Source organism: Canis lupus, chromosome 11 (genome assembly GCF_048164855.1).
Source record: "Canis lupus baileyi chromosome 11, mCanLup2.hap1, whole genome shotgun sequence".
Taxonomy (NCBI): domain Eukaryota; kingdom Metazoa; phylum Chordata; class Mammalia; order Carnivora; family Canidae; genus Canis; species Canis lupus.
Window position 1 is genome coordinate 59,382,597 of NC_132848.1, and position 20,635 is coordinate 59,403,231.

The window sequence follows — 20,635 nt, forward strand, 5'->3', positions numbered from 1 at the left end:
GTCAAGAAAACCTCCCATTTTAAAGCTTAATGATTAGAAATAATTGTGAATCTGAATGTCTTAAGTAGCCCAAATATGTTAACTACTATTTTATTCCTTAAAGGCAGACATAGTAGAGTTTGTTTCAATTTCTTACTTAAAGATTGCACTTAGATTTACAGTTCTTTCAAATTTCAGTTGGCTGAGCAGTCCAGATATTTTTGACAGATTGGCCAAAGAATGTAAATTAAATAGATTAAAAAAAAAGCTTTAGTTTTTGAATATACTTTATGCTGTATTCAGCAGTCAAGGAATATGGTAAGATTTGGAATTTCTAAAGTAGAGTTAATATCTCTGTGATGGCATTAATGTTCATATTTGAAAGCAGGATGGAAGAAAGAAAATTTCCCACCAGTGTCTTAGATGTTAGAAATTGGAATAAGTCACCCCTATGACTAAGTTTTATTGGCCGATCCTTTGGTACTTTTCCACTGCCTCTTAAGTAATTTCCTTTCCATTTTAAGTTATGTGAAGGTGCTTGAAATGTATACATTGAAGAAGTGAAATATTTTGGGGAACAGATAAAAATTGAAAGAATAATAGAAGAGAAGAGCAGTCTCCTACACTCTGTGGAAATTGTGAGTTCATGGATAGAATGAGACAGCTTTTGTTGCAACACACTCTATTGCAAAGTGAACATTTTTCTTTTCTTCTTCATAATACCAAATAATAAATGCATAGCATTTTATCTAATTTATTTTTAAAAATTATTTATTTATTCATGAGAGACACACGGAGAGAGGCAGAGACACAGACAGAGGGAGGAACAGGCTCCCTGCGGGGAGCCCAATATGGGACTAGATTCCAGGACTCTGGGATCATGCCCTGAGCTGAAGGCAGATGCTCAACCGCTGAGCCACTTAGGCGTCCTTGCATAGCATTTTAGAAGAGGAAAATACTTTAAAGGTCCAATGTTCTTGTTTCATAGACAATATCTAACATTTACAAAGAAATTTACAATTGCTTCCAGATAACATGATTTTATAGAATCTTCAAAACTCCATTATTATCCTCAATTAAAAATGAGGGAATGAAGACTCAGAGAGCTTAAATGACTTGTTTAAGGTCACAGAGATGATAATAATAATGATGGATAATATTAATTGAGTACTTGCTCTATGCCAAGACCTCCTCATGCATGATCACATTGAAGTCTTACAAGAGTCCTAAAACCTTATACATAATACATGACAAGCTGGGATTGTAAATCAGTGCTAAGAAACTGGCATATTTTTTTCACTGAATGCTCTTCCAGAGACACAAGATAAATATTGAATAAAATTAACATGATCTTATGTTTTTAGCTTGTGTTGTGTATGAAACTGATTAATCAAGTAAATAGTATTCTCATGTTGCAGGTGAGAAAATATGGAGAATTAAGACTACCATAATAGTATTGTGCTAGCTCATGCTGACAAGGAGAGGCAAGAATCTTGTTTTTTTTTCCAACAGACTTAAGTTCCCTTTATTTGCTATGGGTTTCAGAGTGTTGAGTAGGCAATTGGCAACTGGGAGCAAAGCTAAGGATAAAGTACACTATATTCTAAATATTGGGGACCAGAAATATCACCTGCAGGATGTGATGATGAGTCAGACAAACTGTTTCCCCCCAGAAACCTCCTCCCTGCCCCCTGCCCATCATCATCTGAGACTGAACCAGTCCTCATGTCCTATCCACTTTTTCACTAGATGAGGGGAGATGGACATGTTATTAGAGTCGTGTCTTTGGCTTAGTAGAAAGTACTGTTTTCCCCTTTGAAGGTGCCCTGAGGACCATTTGCAGAGATGCAGAAAGTAACAGTTCCCATATATACTTCCACTCCTTCCCCTATTATTTTTTTAAAAAGATTTTACTTATTTATTCATGAGAGACAGAGAGAGAGAGAGAGGCAGAGACACAGGCAGAGGGAGAAGTAGGCTCCCTGTGGGGAGCCCGATATGGGACTTGATCCCAGGACTCTGCTGCCCAGAGGCCAATAAGCAGCATCAGCTAAGAGAAGGCCACAATGCAGCACTGAAATAGACACTTGTCCCTTTCTATCTCTGCTTCTACTAGACGCTCCAAACTTTAAGCTCATCACTCTAGAGAGAAGAGCAGAGAAGTGGAGGGGAAGACTAGTCCGGGTCCTAGTCACAAATGTCTGACCTACAGAAAGGGAGGAGCTGCAAGTGAAGTTTTAAATTGGACTAGATTTCTTTTTTCTTTTTAAAGATTTTATTTATTTATTCATGAGAGACACACACACACAGAGAGAGAGAGGCAGAGACACAGGCAGAGAGAGAGAGAAGCAGGCTCCATGCAGGGAGCCTGATGTGGGACTCGATGCCAGGTCTCCAGGATCATGCCCTTGACTGAAGGCAGACGCTTAACTGCTGAGCCACCCAGGCGTCCCAGGACTAGATTTCTTTAACATAGTCATTTCAAAACTGCGGGAGCTGCCCAGAATGTTGTTAAGGGTTGGAAGTTGTACTCTGAATTCAGACTGTTTAGAACGGACATTACATATGTTCCAAAAATGTATGTAATGACCATGGCTTACCTGAACAGCTTGCCATCCTTTTCAAACATGCAGAAAGTTTTATGAGATGATGTTGTTAGGAATCAAGTAGCATCTTTAAAATCCTTCATTATTGTGTGTGCAAGGGATGAAATGGAGAAAATATAGGCCAGCAAAATGGCAGCCTCCTCCTTTCTTCTGATTATTCCTTTTTCTCCAGTAGGTATCTTGGCATCTGACCTACCAGAATGAAGATCTCAGATTCCAAGCCAACTTTTTTTTTTTTTTTAAAGACTTTATTTATTTATTCATGATAGTCACAGAGAGAGAGATAGAGGCAGAGACACAGGCAGAGGGAGAAGCAGGCTCCATGCACCGGGAGCCCGATGTGGGATTCGATTCCGGGTCTCCAGGATCGCGCCCTGGGCCAAAGGCAGGCGCCAAACCGCTGCGCCACCCAGGGATCCCCCAAGCCAACTTTTGCATCAAGAATCCTGACTGATGGAGTCAATCAAACAGTCAATATTTAACAAGTGCCTTCTATGGTATGTACCATAGGAATTAAAAGTATATAAAAATGGTTCCTACTTTCAAGGAGGTTGCAATCTTTTTTTTTTTTTTTTAAGATTTATTTATTTATTCATTCAGAGAGAGCAAGAGAGAGGCAGAGGGAGAAGCAGGCCCCATGCAGGAAGCCCGATGCGGGACTCCATCCCGGGTCTCCAGGATCACACCCCAGGCTGCAGGCGGCACTAAACCGCTGCGCCACCAGGGCTGCCCAAGGAGGTTACAATCTAGATAAACATATACTCATCAAAGATGGGAGAGTGTATTACAAGTGCCAAATGAACAGAAATGACAGCAGAAGTACTGTCTGGATTGAGATTGCCTAGAAACCTTCTTGCAGTGGTCATCAGATCAGAAAAGGTGAGGCTTGAAAAGTTTTGTAAGAATGAAGTGAGCAGAGACAAAGGGCTGCTATATGAGCAAATGGGCAGAGATCAGGGTGGTTTGAAAGTCACATTTGAAGGTACTGAGTCCCCTCAATAAATTCTGCATTAGCCAACTTTTCTTTGCAAGTATTGGAAACCTCTCTCAAAATGACTTAAAAATAAAGGACACTTACTTATTGGCTTATGTAACTATAGAGAACTAGATATAAAGTGGGCTGCAGGGGTGCTGTAATAAGGGCTGTAGTCCCATTTCTCTGTGACCCTCATAGCCCTCTCTTTATCTTCAGTTTGGTGTTTGTTCTTGCTAGTTGCAAGATGATTCCTCAAGTGCATGAGTTATCTCTTGCAGCATAACAAATTATCTCAAAATTTATGGATTAAGCAATAAACTTAACCTCATAGTTTCTGTGTGATAGGAATCTAGGCATGGTTTAGCAGAGTAGCTCTATCTCAGAGTCTCTCAGAAGGCAGCAATCAAGATGTTAGCCAGGCTGTGGTCATCTGAGGCTTCACTGGGGCTGGGGAATTTACTTCCAAGTTCACTCATATGGCTCTTAGTTGGAGGTTTCACTTTCTTATCACATGGGCCTATCTATGGGTTTCTTATGAAGTAGCAATTGGCTTCTCCCAGAACAAGTGATGAGAGAGAAGGAAGGAGATAAAGAAAGAGAAAAGGAAAAAAAAAAAAAAAAAGAAAAAAAGAAAGAGAAAAGGAGGAAAGACAACCCAGGATGTTGTAATATCATCTCAGAAGTGACACACCGTCACTTCTTCCCTATTCTATTGTTCATACAGACCAACTCTGGGACACTGTGAGAGGGGTATTATACAAAAATGTGAGTATTAGGAGGCAGGAATCATTGGAGGCCATCTTAGTGTCTGATTACCACATCTAGACTATATGATTCCTTGTTCATAACCAGGAGGAGAGTTGCCTCTTTTAGCAATTGTAAAAAGTTCTCAGATTTGCTCTGATTGCAACATCTACAGGCCTATCACAGTGGCCAGGAGAATAACAGCTACTGAATGACATAGGTTTGGGTTATGCCAATGTTGGTGTAGACAAATTAGGATCCACCTATAGCAGGAGGTATGGTTTGCTGCCATTTAAACAGCATGGTTGCTCTACAGAAAGGAGTTGGTGATATGTTTGGGAGGTACCCAGAGAGGCCTCTATAGTCTTTCTCTGGCTACTCAGCATCCATACATATCTTCCTCCCTACTTGTTACATTCAGTTACAACCTTTGTCTAAAGGTAGACAATCCAAAGTCCGATTCAAGCTCCAAGTCCAGGATTTCTGGGTGTAGTTCTTTCCTCTCCATCAGGTATGGATACCGTTCTTCACAGTTTTGATCTAAGGGGTCCACTTACAACATAACCAATGTGGAACTGTGGAGAAAGAATAGGATAACTTCAGTAAAACTCTCATTGAAAAAAGAGGCTAGAATATAATACATAGCTTTCCCTGGTCCACACCACACATCATAACCCACTGGACACAAATTGTAAGCTCCTTGCCCTGGTTGGAAGACAGAGTCTGTGTAGGGAGGGTAGGAAGTGAGGTCCCAGGCACTAATTGCTGCCAGATTGTTGAAAGCCTTTTAGAACTTTAGCCCGTGGGCAATGAAGAAAGAAAGAGGATCATTGAGGATTTTTGAGTCAGGTACTGAAATGATCAAAATTGCTTTGGTAAAATTAATTTGGAGGCATTAGGCAGTATAAATCCACAAATCTCCTTAAAATAATGCCCTGGGGACAGATTTCCTCACATAAACTGAAGGTGATGCTTGAAAAAGTAAAGCTAACAGATTCCACAGTAAAAGTTCATGTATAACCCAGGTTTGTCTCTTTCCAAATAGAAATTATAAGTTGTTTCTAGGCACCTACATGAAACAAACAGGGTGGTTCACGTTGTGTCACTTCCCTGGCATTATTTCCAAATTAAAATGAATGAGCTTTTAAGACTCTTTTGAAAAGGTTTGTAATAGAAGGTAGACTTGGTAGGTAGAGATTGTAACTGGGACTAAGTTTAACTTGAAAAAGTAAGAAAAAATGAGTAAGGAAAGCTTTTTAGATAGCAATAACCCTTCACTTACCAGTGTATGGTGAAGGAAATAATAAAAATTATTGTTTAAATTATTTTACTACTGTAAGTTCTATGCAAGTTAGAAGGTGAGAAGTCTGTGTAGGCTGTGAAGTATTTGTTTTAAAGAACCAAGCTGGGGGGTAAATGAAGTCATGAGGCTGCAGCACCACCCACTATTGTGAGGAGACTTTACTCCTTTAGGATACGCGGAAATATCCTCTTCATAGTGATAGTCTATGAGATTTCTCCTCATATGCCTAGAAGGAATCCAAGAAGGGAACTGATGAAAAAATTGATTATTCCTATTTGAAATTTCAGATATTAGGATTGAATTTGTATTTTTTTTTTAAAAAATTTATTTATTTATTCATAAGAGACACAGAGGGAGAGAGAGGCAGAGACACAGGCAGAGGGAGAAGCAGGCTCCATGTAAGGAGTTCGATGTGGGACTCCAGGATCACACCCTGGGCCAAAGGCGGTGCTAAACCGCTGAGCCACCCGGGCTGCCCAGGATTGGATTTGTATTTTGATTTATTCTTGAGACATATATGATAGAATCCCCTTCCCAATCCTAACACACAGACACACAGACACACACACACACACACACACACTGAAGTTGTTATTTCTCTAATCTACAGTCTTGAGTGAGTATGAGTGAGTGAAATGTATAAAAGAAAACATTTTTTGAGGTAGGAATAGATTCATCATTGAGTTTCCCTGCCAAATTCAGAATTAGATAGTGGAAAAATTCTATTTATTTTGAGTTTGTGAATCTGCCAGCAAACTGTTGGGAAAAATAAAGACAAGCCAGATGAGGACTTGGGTTATGGAATGAACCATAGATGACATATGACTGAACTTTTTAAGAGAAGAATATAGTTTTTCTTACTCTTATTTCTCAGTTTTAGTTTAGAGTCTTTAATAACTCTGATTTGCAGCATGCTTTTCTATTGTACTGAACTATAGCAGCAAAATGGAAAACAGCATATTGCAGTGTTGAAATTGACCTTAAGGGTTGGGAAATTGAAAATATCAAGTTTCCATAGTAACACTAATTTAGTCAGATCACACATGTTGTTTCTGAGCCATTAGTTTACTCTTAGATGTTAAAAGAACATAATATTTACTCTGTAATATGGTTAATGTTATAATGCAAAGCAATTTCATATTTTCTGTATGTATATTTTATTATGGTAAGCTTGGCATTTCATTGCTTGTACTATTTTAGAAAATGTGAAAATGTTCTAAAGGTTTTTTTTTTTTTTAAGATTTTACTTATTTATTCATGAGAGACACAGAGAGAGGCAGAGACATAGGCAGAGGGAGAAGCAGGCTCCTCACAAGGATCTTGATGTGGGACTCGATCCCTAAACTGGGATCACACCCTGAGCCAATGGCAGATGCTCAACCGCTGAGCAACCCAGGAGTCCCTATTCTAAAGGTTTTTAAAAAAGTTTCTAAGGTAATTAAACAGGGAATCATGAACATATCACACTTAGAAAAATGATAAGATAAAGATGAACTGGATTTTGAAACTTTGCACCAGCATTTTTTGTTGAATTTCTGAGAATTTATATGGTCTTCCAAATGAATTGCTTTTAGGTGGTCTGATTTTAATTCTCACAGTTATCACATTCTGTATGGTATATCCTTGACATCTACTAGGAATTTGTCCCAAGTCCTTTTAGAATTCCCAAATTCATGAATACTACTATAATTCTGTGCATTGGCTGATTTGGGGGCCTATTATTCCACAAAAAAGCCTTTTCCTCCACAGCTTTATGAGAGTTACTATTATGATAATGGATCTAGCAAAGGGCAAAGCTTCCTTCTCAGTGTGCCCTCTCCTGGGGCACATACCAAGCACATCTCTAGGACTGGTCCTCATATATTGATTTCCTATTTTGTGTGATTCAAATCTGCTTCTCAATGAAATGACAAAATGCTACATGTCTTATCTTTAAGCTCACTCATGACTGAGGGTATTTACAAGCAAAATTGGTCTATAGTTTTATTTTCTGCAGACATTCATGAATATTAGAGTCTATGCTACCCAAATTTCCATACAGTTTATTTAAATTAAAAAAAAACAAGTAAATTCAATGAAACATGATAGTCATGCTTTTTGATAAATATGTGAATATGGATACAATTCCTAGTTGACTGGATTGTTCATTTCTTGCCTATCTCAGTCTAAGTAATGCTGAGAAATTTAATTTAATTCAAGAAGTATTTACTGAATGACAACATGGTGGGCATTGTGCTAGGTACTGGGGATATATTGATAAATAATGTATGGTAGTAGTAGTCATAGCAGTAGTATAGCAGTAATAGGTTGCATAGTGGGTAAGAGTGCCTGGCATTTGGTAATCACTAGATTATTTAGCTATTATTATCTTATTATCATTTTTAAAACGATTTTATTTATTTATTTATAGAATAAATAGAAAACCAACCATTGTAGAAAACCAACCTGTTTCTCCCCAAGAGACACACACAGAGGGGGGCGGGGCAGAGACACAGAGGGAGAAGCAGGCTTCATGCAAGGGAGCTTGACGTGGGACTCTATCCCAGATCTCCAGGATCACGCCCTGGGAGGAAGGTGGCGCTAAACCACTGAGCCACCCAGGCTGCCCTCCTTTTATTATCATTATTTGCATTTCATATGCCAGTACTTACATTGCTTCATTTAATTCTTACAACAACCCTGTTGAAGAGATTGGCATTACCTTCATTTTCATAGCCCAGAAACTGGGGCTTTTAGAGGCTAAGCAACTTGCCTGAGATCACCAATATGGTGACTGGTAGAAGCAGAATTCACACCCAGAATATGCTTGACTGCCAAGCCAGTGTTCAAATATATTACTCTATGCAGCCTGTCCCTGGCTTAAAGAAGCTCTCACCTAGTTTTTCCAGGAAGCCCTGTCCAATAACTAGCTTAGACTCTTCAAAGTTTCCAGAGGAGGTCTTTTGGGGCTATATTCCAGTAACTTATTCCCCTAAAGTCAGAAAAAAAAAATCTAACACAAATGTCATGTATTGCACTTGAAATCTATTTCTTCCTTAGTATAGAGAAGAAAATACATCTACTCATGCTGCAACCTAAAGTCAATACATTCTAGTATTTTCTCTTATGTATACTTAGAGAATCCATTGTTCAATGAGGGAATAGCACAAATTATATTATGAAATCTTTTGTTTTTCTCTTTAATGTTAAAAAGCTCAGTTAAGGAACTGAATAATTTGTTGCCTATTTGGATATTCTTTCTGCCCTTGACTTTGATCATGTTTCAACATTATTTTCCAGGGTCTTCTGACTGTCTGCTCATGAGTTAGGACCTCACCTTGTAGTTTTTAAGTGTTCTCAATTTTCATACCACATGATGGGCAAAAAAAATCATGAAAGGGTGGGAAGAGGATCAATAAAAAACGTGAAGGCAAAAGGTATGAACATTTAGGGCCATGTTTAGTGCAAAATTTCTCTTATGTAGAAATAGCTTTTCTGTGGTTAAAAAAAAGAAGGTTATCATTTTTGGGGAACCGTGACAGAATTTTAGATGCTGAGGAACCAGGGAAAGGAGTTTAAGTAGACGGAGAGGTAGAAAAGCGATGCAGAATGAAGGTAGGATAACTGTTGTGCTTCTACTATAGTCTTATATGCTCTTCAGGGTCAGTGACATTGTAGAAAACCAACCTGTTTCTCCCCAAAGGAGAAATTGTTCAACATTTCCTTTTTTTCTTGTTTAGTGACTTTTACAGGTAGTGTTTTTAAACTCTAGATTAAGGGATTGGGCTTTTGTTTCTCCTAAAAAAAAAAGCCTTATGAGCAATATATACTTAGAATTGAGGTTCTCTGTGAAAGATGGGTGATTACCTAAAAAACAGGCAACTTTTTCGAAGGAAAAGTAGTCTTCATTTTAAAGGAAAAAAATTCCAGTGCATACCAAATATGACACAAGGCTGATACCCACCCAGTGGTCAGATATATTTTCCTGAGGGATTTTGTTGTGTTTATTCCTCTAGCATTTTTTCATTCCTGACTTTTGGGGTGGCCCTTCTCTGAAGAGTTTCCTCATCCCAGCTGTTATGATGTTTAATATAGAGTTGCCAACTTCTGATCTGGCGGTTCCAAGACACAGGGTGAGGAAAACAAAGCTTTCCAGTATTTTGAATCCTATCCCCCACCCGCACTGGAATTAGTGCTTTCATCTCTGGTCAATCCTGAATTGTTTTCAACCCTAGCTTCATCTCTGCTCTCCCCCGGAATAGCAGAACAATTACTAATGGTAAAGATCCATGTCCATGTCCAGAGTTCAAATTACTTATCCTTCACACAAACCCCAACTTATTTCTCTTTTCCTTTTTTATTCCTTTCCTCCCCTCTACCCAGGCAAATTAGGTGGTTTTCTTTTGAGGGACATATTTACTTTAAAGAGCTGTTTTTTTTTTTTTTCAAGATAAAAATTAGATTCTGGTTTTTAAATGAAATAGAGTGTAGTTTTTTCTTGGGAAAAGCAGGATAATCATCTGGTTTTGATCCTAATGTTAGTCCATGGGATGGCTTGACATTTCCAATAAAGGAAGTCATGGCATTTTTGTTTTAGAAATATACAAGAATGGCTAATCCCTGCTTCCTCCTGCCCTCTAGCCTGAATTGCTTAATATTCAGGTAGAATGGTCCTGACTGGTCCTGTATTTTTTTTTTTTTTTAAAGATTTTCTTTATTTATTCATGACAGACATAGAGAGAGAGAGGCAGAGACACAGGCAGAGGGGGAAGCAGGCTCCATGCACTGGGAGCCCGACGTGGGATTCGATCCAGGGTCTCCAGGATCGCGCCCTGGGCCAAAGGCAGGCGCCAAACCGCTGCGCCACCCAGGGATCCCTGGTCCTGTATTTTATGCCTGGCTTGCTGCAGAATTAGACAGATAAGGAATTTGGGTAAGCAGGACTAATATTCAGAGGCAGAAAGCAAGGCCTAGATATATGAAGAAACAGCCCATTTTACCAAATGTGGAAAGGCATAAATCTTACAGTACTATAACCTGTTGCTTTCTTCTGGCACGTTCAACATGCTATAATACTGTGAATACTTCTGGCAATGGAAACTATTTGGGAGATCAAATGGTGAAGTAGGAAAATGTAGTTTTTCGGTTCTCCTATTATTCCCAAGTGTCTGGTACAACATGGTTGTTTCCACATGGCTTTAAGGACCCCCACCCTCAGAGCCCTCACAAATTTGACTTTTGGCAAAACCCCATGCTCTGGATCTTTTCCTCATCATTACCATCCACAGGAAGGATGGGATATCCATTGACCTCAAATAATTGGGTCTGCTTCCCGTATACACACTTGCTCACAGCCACATACAGGTAGATAGCTGGTTGGAAAAATATTAGCATCAATATAACATTTTACACTTTTACAATAGGAATCTTTTAGAATTAATTCCTTATCCCCAAAGAAACTGCTAATGTAACAAATTAGTGGAAATATCAGATGATGTCAGGATAATTGGACAGGTATCTGGGAGCAAGCAGTCCTTCCAGGGTTTTATAGGCTCTCATGCTTATGGTCAAAGTTGCCTTGGAATCCTTACTTGTTTCTTTCTTTCTTTTTTTTTTTTTAATTTATGATAATCACACAGAGAGAGAGAGAGAGGCAGAGACACAGGCAGAGGGAGAAGCAGGCTCCATGCACCGGGGGCCCGACATGGGACTCGATCCGGGGTCTCCAGGATCGCGCCCTGGGCCAAAGACAGGCGCTAAACCGCTGCGCCACCCAGGGATCCCCTTACTTGTTTTCTATGGAGAAAAGTTCCTCTTACTTCCATAAAAAGGTCTTTTTTTTTTTTAAGATTTTATTTATTTATTCATGAGAGATACACACACAGAGAGAGGCAGAGACATAGGCAGAGGGAGAAGCAGGCTCCCTGAGGAGAATCCGATGTGGGACTCCATCCTGGGACTCTGGGATAACGCCCTGATCTAAAGGCAGACAATCACTTAACTCCTTTGAGTTGTCTAATATGAAAAAGTCTTAATGCAAGCTTTTTTTTTTTTAATTTATTATTTATTTATGATAGGCACAGAGAGAGAGAGAGAGGCAAAGACACAGGCAGAGAGAGAAGCAGGCTCCATGCACTGGGAGCCCAATGTGGGATTCGATCCCAGGTCTCCAGGATCGTGCCCTGGGCCAAAGGCAGGCACTAAACCGCTGCGCCACCCAGGGATCCCTTAATGCAAGCTTTGAAGGACAAAACAGATTTGTAATGAAGGAGGAATGCGTCCTTATTTTGACCAAAAAATATAAAGATTAAACGGTGCCCCCAATATTACATAGCACTTTAGATGAGAAAAACCCAGATTCCTGTGTTGTTTTCACTGTATTATTCTCAGACTTTTGCATGCTTGACAAGTCTTGTTCACATTTCTTCTCTTTTTCCTCTTTCTGCCTCATTTATATTATTTATACCTCGTTTCTATCTATGAAAAAAATTTTCTTCTAAACAGTTAAAATACTTATAAAGTCTTTTGTTGTTGTTTTTATATTTTTTTTATTTTTTTAAAGAAGGAAGGTAGGTAGAAATTTTCTTTTAGCAGAATGGAGAATATTTAGGAGATCCAAGTCATATTTATATTATTATTTGTATTGACATTATATTTGACTCTTCCCTCAAATATCAAATATGATGGAAACTTTTATGAATGCTTGAGTGAATTTGAATATCTCCTTTTCTGATGAGGATTTGGAATTTTTGTTTATCAAAATATACTTTGTACATCATCTACTCAAATTTGTATAAGGATTAATTTTGCATAACGTAAAAAATAATTCATTCCTGTTTAAACATTAAAATGTGCTTCTTAAATTTTATACCAATATAAAGCATAATTATTTTGTTTAGTATTAAGGAGCTACATTGGTTAAAATATTAAGCTATTTTTGGTTTGTTTACTTATTTTCAGTTGTCAAAATAAGCATAATTGGAAACAGCTGCTTTGAGATTATTTTTGACAACTCTTCACATTCAGATCTAACATGGATAACTTTAAGAAAATGAGCCTTATCTAATTATAATTTTTCCTAGAGTATATATTCAGATTATTGTTCTGAAAATTAGAAGAAAATTAAAAACAGAAACTGATCATTTAAAAACTAGTACTATAGTTTTATAGAAAGACATTTTCCGCGGCTTTCTCATTTTTGTATAAATTGATTAGCTTCATTTGGCTATTTTACATATAACAACATTTTACTATTCTCTGGGATGATTAAAATGTAGTAGAAGATTAATGAAGTGTTTCTCTACCCTTTTATTCTTGTCTTCAATCTATACTTAAACTTCTTTTTATTTCCAGAACAGCTTAATAATATGATTTGATATTAATAAGAGATTTAAAAGTTTTCAATATTTTAATAAATTTTGTGATTAAATAAGCACATTTTTGGGGAAAGTTCCTCAGATTAATTTATCCTCTAAATTAGCTCTTGATTAAATTTAGAAACTAGGAAGCAAAAAAAAAAAAAAAAAGAAACTAGGAAGCTACTGAAAATATTTTTTCAAGTACCAGTTTAATATAAAATCCTATACTATTGGATAACTTTTTATTCTAAATTTATCCATATAGCACATATAATTTATTTTAAGAATTAAAAAAAAGATTTTATTTATTTATTCATGACAGACACAGAGGGAGAGAGAGGCAGAGACACAGGCAGAGGAGAAGCAGGCTCCATGCAGGGAGCCCGATGTGGGACTCGATCCCAGGACTCCAGGATCATGCCCTGGACAGAAGGCAGGTGCTAAACCTCTGAGCCACCCAGGCATCCCTTATTTTAAGAATTTAAAAAAGAAATATCATGGGACTTTTTTTCTCTCCTAGACCAGAGAATTTGGCAAAGACCAGAATAAGGATAATCAAAGACACCTACCATCCATCTGAAAGTATGGGAACTGCTTATTTTACTGTTCATGCTAGGATTCCATTCTTACGCGCACACTACATAACTTGCAAAGAAGGAATTGGGCTCCAGAAAACTTTTACATGGCAATATGGTAAGGCATAAAGAACACTGAACTATGGGTTGATAGTCCTGTATTCCAAACTTTGCTTTTCATTAAGCCATTTCTCTAGGCCTCACTTTTTCCCTCCAAACATACTGATGAGGGTGGATTGGATAACTTTCCTATTTTCAGCCTTTTTGGTATTTTGGGGTATTTGGAATGCAGTCTACAACTGATTCCCTCTCATGTTTCCTACACTGTCCACCTCAAGCATTTTGCCTTAAGGTTTACACTTTCTCACAGACACACTCATTGACTGCAAATGACTATAATTCTGAGAGCAAAACGAATGACACATCATGGAGAACAGTAAAAACAAAACCAAAGCAAGAACACGTTGTCTAACATGAGCTCCTATTTAATAAAACCTTTTTGAGTCCTTACTGAGAAGTCCCTGATGAAAAAAAAATCATCCCTGACTTCTGCCATCTACAGGTAGGTGGTGATCCTTGCACATATGGAAACCATTTGAGGAAATGCCCACCTTAAACAGGTTTATTGTTACCTTGGAAACCTGGCATTTTCCCCCTTTAAATTGCTGCTGTATTCTTTGTTTGGGGAATTAATTCTATTAATGACTGGATTCCATTATAAGGTATTAAAAGTAAAAATATTGCCTTTTAAAAAATATCTACTCTTTTAGCAACTTTCAGTTATGTAATATAGTATTATTATCTGTAGTCACCATGCTGTAAATACCATCTCTCATTATTTATTTATTTTATAATTGGAAATTTGTATGTTCTTCCTTCAGTCATTTCTCCTACTGCTATTCCCCCTTTCCCACCTCTTCCTTGCCTCTGGTTGTTTTCCATCCTGCTGCTCATTTAAACTTCCTGAAGCCTAGCTCTGAAATTATTAATTCCCTGCATAAAAAAATCTTCAGTGATGCATCTATTTATAGCCCTTGGAGGGATCTCTCTCCTTGCTAAACTCCTACATTCTAAGGGACTTGATTCAGGATTTGACTTATTTTTTCTCCTCCAGACCATGTGGAATTTAAAAGTTTTAAGTATTTTTATAATTAAAATAAAAAACTAAAAGTTAAATTAAAATTTAAAATTTTTAATCTTGTGAAATATAAGACATAAAAAAGTACATAATACTTATATGGATAGTTTAACAAATATTTATACAGTGTAATCACTTTACAGGCTGTAACCTATAACCACCATCCTGGTCAAGATATAGAATGTTACTGATACACAGAAAGCCTCCTGTGTATGTCTTTCCAATTATCCTCTTCTCAATCCCAAGCTCTTTTCCTTCCTCCAGAGATCATCACTGTCCCAACTATTATAGAAGTATTTCTTTATTTTTTTTCATAATCTTATACTTGGGTATATACCTCTTAACAATGTAATTTGTTTTTCTCTGTTCTTGACCTTTATGTAGAATTGTATTCTTTGTATGACTTGCCTTTTTTGTCTTGACATTATTTTAGGAATTATTCAAATTGTTGTTTGTAGCTATGGATTATTCATTCTCACTGCTGATTAAGACCAAAATTTATTTATCCATTCTGTTGTTGATGGATATTTGAATTGTTTACAGTCTTTGGTAGTGATAAACAATGATTCTATGAACATTCTTGTTCATGTATTGTGGTATACATAAACATATATCCCTAGCATAAAGATTTGGGAGTAGAATTGCAGAGATATGCATGTCTTCAACTTGGAAAGATGATATAACATACTTTCAAAGATTTTGTACCAATTTATATCATTCATATTATGAAAGTTCCTGATGGTCCATATTTTGGTTAACTCCTAATATTGCCAAAATTTTATATTTTTTCTCATCTGATGTATGAGTAGTAATATTTCATCATGGTCTTAAAATGCATTTCCCTGACAAATAGTGACACTGAACACTTATTTATTTATTTATTTATTTATTTATTTATTTATTTATTTATTTATTTAAGTGAGAGAGCATGTGAGGTTGGAGGAAGGGGCAAAGGGAAGAGAGAATCTTAAGCAGACTCCACATGGAGCCTGATGCAGGGCTGGATCTCAGAACACCCTGAGATTATGACCTGAGCCAAAATCAAAAGCTGGATGCTTAATTGATTGAGCCACCCAGGTGCCCCGACACAGAATGTTTTATTAATTTTTTAAAAAAGATTTTATTTATTTATTTATTTATTTATTTATTTATTTATTTATTTATTTATTTATTCATGAGAGACAGAGAGGCAGAGACACAGGCAGAGGGAGAAGCAGGCTCCATGCAGGGAGCCCGACGAGGGACTCGATCCTGGGACTCCAGGATCACTCCCCGGGCTGAAGGCAGCACTAAACCACTGAGCCACTGGGGCTGCCCCTTAAATTTTTAAATTTAATTCCAGTGCAGTTAACATACAGTGTTATATTTTTTCTTTTTTTTTGTATATTAGTTTCAGTTGTGTAATTTAGTGATTCAACACTTCCAATCAACATTCTGTGCTCATCATAACAAGTGCACTCCTTAATCCTTTCACCTATTTCACCCATCCCCCTACACATTCCCCTCTGGCAACCGTCAGTTTGTTTAATATAGTTAAGAGTCTATTTTTTGGTTTGTCTTCCTCTCCCCACTGCTCTTTGTTCATTTGTTTTGTGTCTTTTTTTTTTAAGATTTTATTTTTAAGTAATCTCTATACCCAATATGGGCCTTGAACTCACAACCCTGAGATCAAGAGTTGCATAGTCTACTGACTGAGCCAGCAAGGTACCCCCATTTGTTTTGTTTCTTAAATTCCACAGAAAAGTGAAATCATATTATTTTTGTCTTTCTCTGGCTGACTTATTTTGCTTAGCATTATACTCTCTAGCTCCATCCATGTTATTGCAAATGGCAAGACTTCATTCTCTTTCATGACTGAATAATATTCCATGTATGTGTATACCGCATCTTCACTCATTCATCTATCAATGAACACTTAGGCTGCTTCCATAATTTAGTTATTGTAAATAATGCTGCAATAAACATGGGGGTGCTTATGTCCTTCTGAATTAGTGTTTTTGTATTCTTTGGGTAAACATCCAGCAGTATGATTCCTGGATCCTAGGATAGTCCTACTTTTAATTTTTTGAGGAACATTTGTACTGTCCTCCACCATGACTACACTAGTTTGCATTCCTGTCAACAGTGCACAAAAATTCCCTTTTCTCTACAACCTTATCAACACTTGCTCTTTCTTATGTTTTTGATTTTGGACATTCTGACAGGTATGGGGTGAGATCCCATTGTGGTTTTGATTTGTATTACCCTGATGATGAATGATACTGAGCATTTTTTCATGTGTTTCTTGGCCATCTGGATGTCTTCTTCTTATTTTTTTTTTTAAGATTTTATTTATTTATTCATGAGAGACACAGAGAGAGTAGCAGAGACATAGGCAGAGAAAGAACCAGGCTCCATGCAGGAAGCCCGATGTGGGACTTGATCCCAGGTGTCTAGGATCATGCCCTGGGCCAAGGGCAGGCGCCAAACTGCTGAGCCACCTAGGTGTCCCCATCTGGATGTCTTCTTTGAAGAAATGTTTGTTTATTGACATGGAATATTTTAACATTTGATATTGGTTATTGGAATTTCCTCTTTTGTGAAGTTCAAATCTTTCCACCATTTTTACTCCTGTGTACATTTCTCTTTCCTTGTTATTTGTTGCAGTTTCTTATATTCTGGGTACTAGTTCTTTATTAGTTATATGGATGGCAAATATATATTCCTACGCTTAGAGTTGAATTTCTATTCTTTCTATACAGTTGTTTGTAAGTAGGTCTTAATTCTAATTTATCAGTGATTTTTCCATTATGAGTACTTTTAGTGCCTCTTTAGAAAATCCTTCCCTGGTCCAGGGTCAAGAAGAAATCAACCAGTATATTCTAAAATTCACTGGATTTGAGTTTTGTGTGAGATATAAAAGAGGGGTCCAATTTCATTTTTTTCAGAATGGCCCAGTATCTTCTTTTAGAAAGTCCATTCCATCCTCATTGCTCTCCTTTGCCATCTCTGTCATGGTTCAAGTGTCACACAAACCTATTTCTATGATGTTTTTCAGCTCTCCTACTCTTTCTTTTACTTTTCTGTCCCTGCGGTAATACCATACTGTCCTAATTACTATAGCTTTGAAATATGTCTGGTTGTCTAATAGAACAAATTTTCCTTTTGGTTTTTTCTCTTCAAAAGTGCTGTTATGAACTGAATTGTGTCTTCCCCACAAAAGATATGTTGACATTTCTAAACCTCAGAATGTGACTTTATTTGGAAATAGAGTGATGGCAGTGGTAGTTAGTTAAGATGAGGTCATACTGGAATAGGGTGAGCCCTCATTCTTTTTTTTTTTAAGATTTTATTTATTTATTTATAAATAAATAAATTTATTTATTTATTTCTGTGTGACAGACACATACACACACAGAGGCAGAAACATAGGCAGAGGGAGAAGCAGACTCCCTGCCTGCAAGGAGCCTGATGCGGGACTTGATTGGACTCTGGGAGCACACCCTGAGCCAAAGGCAGACGCTCAACCGCTGAGTCACCCAGGTGTCCCAGTGAGCTCTCATTCTAATATGACTGATGTTCTTATAAGATGATGGCCATATAAAGATAGAGACACGGGAGAATGCTATGTGACCATGAAGGCAGAGATAGAGTTGTGCAGCTGCAAGCCAAGGAAAGCCGAAGATTGTCAGGAAACCACTGAAAGAGAAAAGGTAAGGAAGACTTCTCTGAATAGGTTTCAAAGGAAGCATCAACTTTTGTAACACCTTGATTTTGGAATTCTAGTCACCTGAACTATAAGACAATAAATTTGTTGTTTTAAACCATCCAGTTCGTGGTACTTTGTTATATACAGGGTCCCTAGGAAACTAATAAAATGCCTTGATTGCGTTTGGCCTTTTGTGTGTCAATATAAATTTTGAAAGTAGTTTGTTAAGTTCCATAAAAACTTGTGATTTTATTAAGATTGCATGATTGCATTGGGGAGAAGTTACATATTTTTACTACTGAGTGTTCCTTGAGTATTCAAGGAACCATTACTTAGGTTGCCTTCAATGTCTCTGAACAAAGTTTTAGGATTTTCTTTATAAAGGTGTTGGAAATCTTTCATAAGATTTATCCCTAAGTAACTGGTAATGTTTAATATTATTGTGAATGATATCTTTTGTAAACTTAAATTTTCTTTTTTTTAAAAGATTTTATTTATTTATTTATTTATTTATTTATTTATTTATTTATTTATTTTTGATTTTATTTATTTATTCATAAGAGACACAGAGAGAGAGAGAGAGAGAGGCAGAGACACAAACAGAGAGAGAAGCAAGCTCCATGCAGGGAGCCCGATGTGGGACTTGATCCCGGGACTCCAGGATCATGCCCTGGGCTGAAGGCAGGCTCTAAACCACTGAGCCACCCAGGGATCCCAAACTTAAATTTTCTATTTGTTATTGGTATAGAAAAGAAATAGAGGTTTTAGACATTAGTATTCAGTGACTTTGCTAACTTGCTTGTTCTAAATTATAAGTTTAAAAAATAAATTATAAGTTTATTTGGATTTTGTATAAAATTATTATCATCTGTAAATAATGACAGTTTTTTCTCTACTTTAGTTTCTTATTTTTAATTTTTAAAATTTCTTTATGAATGTGCCCTCCTCTACAATGTTGATTAGAAACAGTAATAGCCAGTCTTCTTAACATGGTGAATTATATTACTTAATTTTTGTTTATGTATTTATTTTTTAAAGATTTTATTTATTTGACAGAGACAGAGAGAGCACAAGCATGGTTAGTGGGAGAGGGAGAAGCAGACTCCCCACTGAGTAGGGAGCCTGATGCAAGGCTCCATCCCAGGACCCTGGGATCATGACCTGACCCGAAGACAGAAGACTGAGCCGCCTAGGTGTCCGACATTACTTAATTTTTGAATATTAAACCAACCATGATAATTTTGATGCCAAAATCATGATCTATTATTATTTTTCTATGTTGCTAGATTAGGTTCGCTAATATTCTATTAGAATTTTTGCATCTCTATATACTCATAAGTGAGTTTGGTCTATAATATCTTTTTTCTTAGTTAAAAACTTTTTAATTAATATACTTTGGTTTTTAGAGGAATTGAGCAAAAAGTAGAGTTATATACCCTCCCTACTCACCCATAGTTTTCCCTATTATTAATAGCTTGCATTAGTATAATAGACATTTATTACAGTTGTTGAACCAATATTGACACAGCATTTTTTCTGGTAATAATCTTTTTTTTAAATAATCTTTTTCTTATATCAAGTTTTGTTATCAAAATTACGTGAGCCACAAAAAAAATTTAAAAAATTATGTGAGCCACATTAAATAAACTGGCAATATTTCTTATTTTTCTATTCTCTGGAAGAGTTTATATACAATGGAAATTGTTAATGCTTTGCAAGTTTGTGAGAACTTAAGAGTAAAGTCATCTAGGCCTAGAGTTTTCTTTGTGGCAGTTTTTTTTTAAATTTCTAATTTAATTTCTTTAATGGTTATAGGACTTCAGAGTTTTCTATTGCTTTTTAAAACCTTTCAAGAAGATTTATTTATTTATTTATTTATTTATTTATTTATGAAATATATAGAGAGAGCTATTGTGTGTGAGCAGGAGCAGGGACAAAGGGAGAGGGAGATAGAGAGAATCCCAAGCAGACTCCTTGCTGATTGTGGAGCCTGATCTTCAGATCATGAACTGAGCTGAAACCAAGAGTTGAATGCTTAATGGACTGAGCCACCCAAGTGACCCTCTATTGCTCCCCCTACCCCACTGCTTTTGATGCCAGTTTGATATGCTGGATTTTTCTATGATTTTTTTTTCTTCCTCATTTCAAATTTCAAGTTTATTGGCAAAATTTGTCAATAATATGCTTTTATTGTTTGTGTGTACACTATCAGTATTGGTATTGTTTTTTTTTTTTATTTCTGATATTTGTTATTTGTTCTTTTTTTCCTGATTCATTTCATCAGAGTTT

The 20,635-nt window shown here is 36.7% G+C and overlaps 2 long non-coding RNA genes across 2 annotated transcripts in view; both read left to right on the plus strand.

The window, feature by feature from the left end:
- Window positions 1-2,807, plus strand: part of LOC140600263 (uncharacterized) — a 75,951-nt gene extending 73,144 nt beyond the window's left edge. Inside the window, exon 4 of the long non-coding RNA XR_012003481.1 lies at window positions 2,758-2,807. This is a non-coding gene — a long non-coding RNA (uncharacterized lncRNA). The remainder of the gene's footprint in view (window positions 1-2,757) is intronic.
- Window positions 2,808-3,005: 198 nt separating this feature from the next.
- Window positions 3,006-20,635, plus strand: part of LOC140600265 (uncharacterized) — a 90,063-nt gene continuing 72,433 nt past the window's right edge. Inside the window, exon 1 of the long non-coding RNA XR_012003485.1 lies at window positions 3,006-3,082. This is a non-coding gene — a long non-coding RNA (uncharacterized lncRNA). The remainder of the gene's footprint in view (window positions 3,083-20,635) is intronic.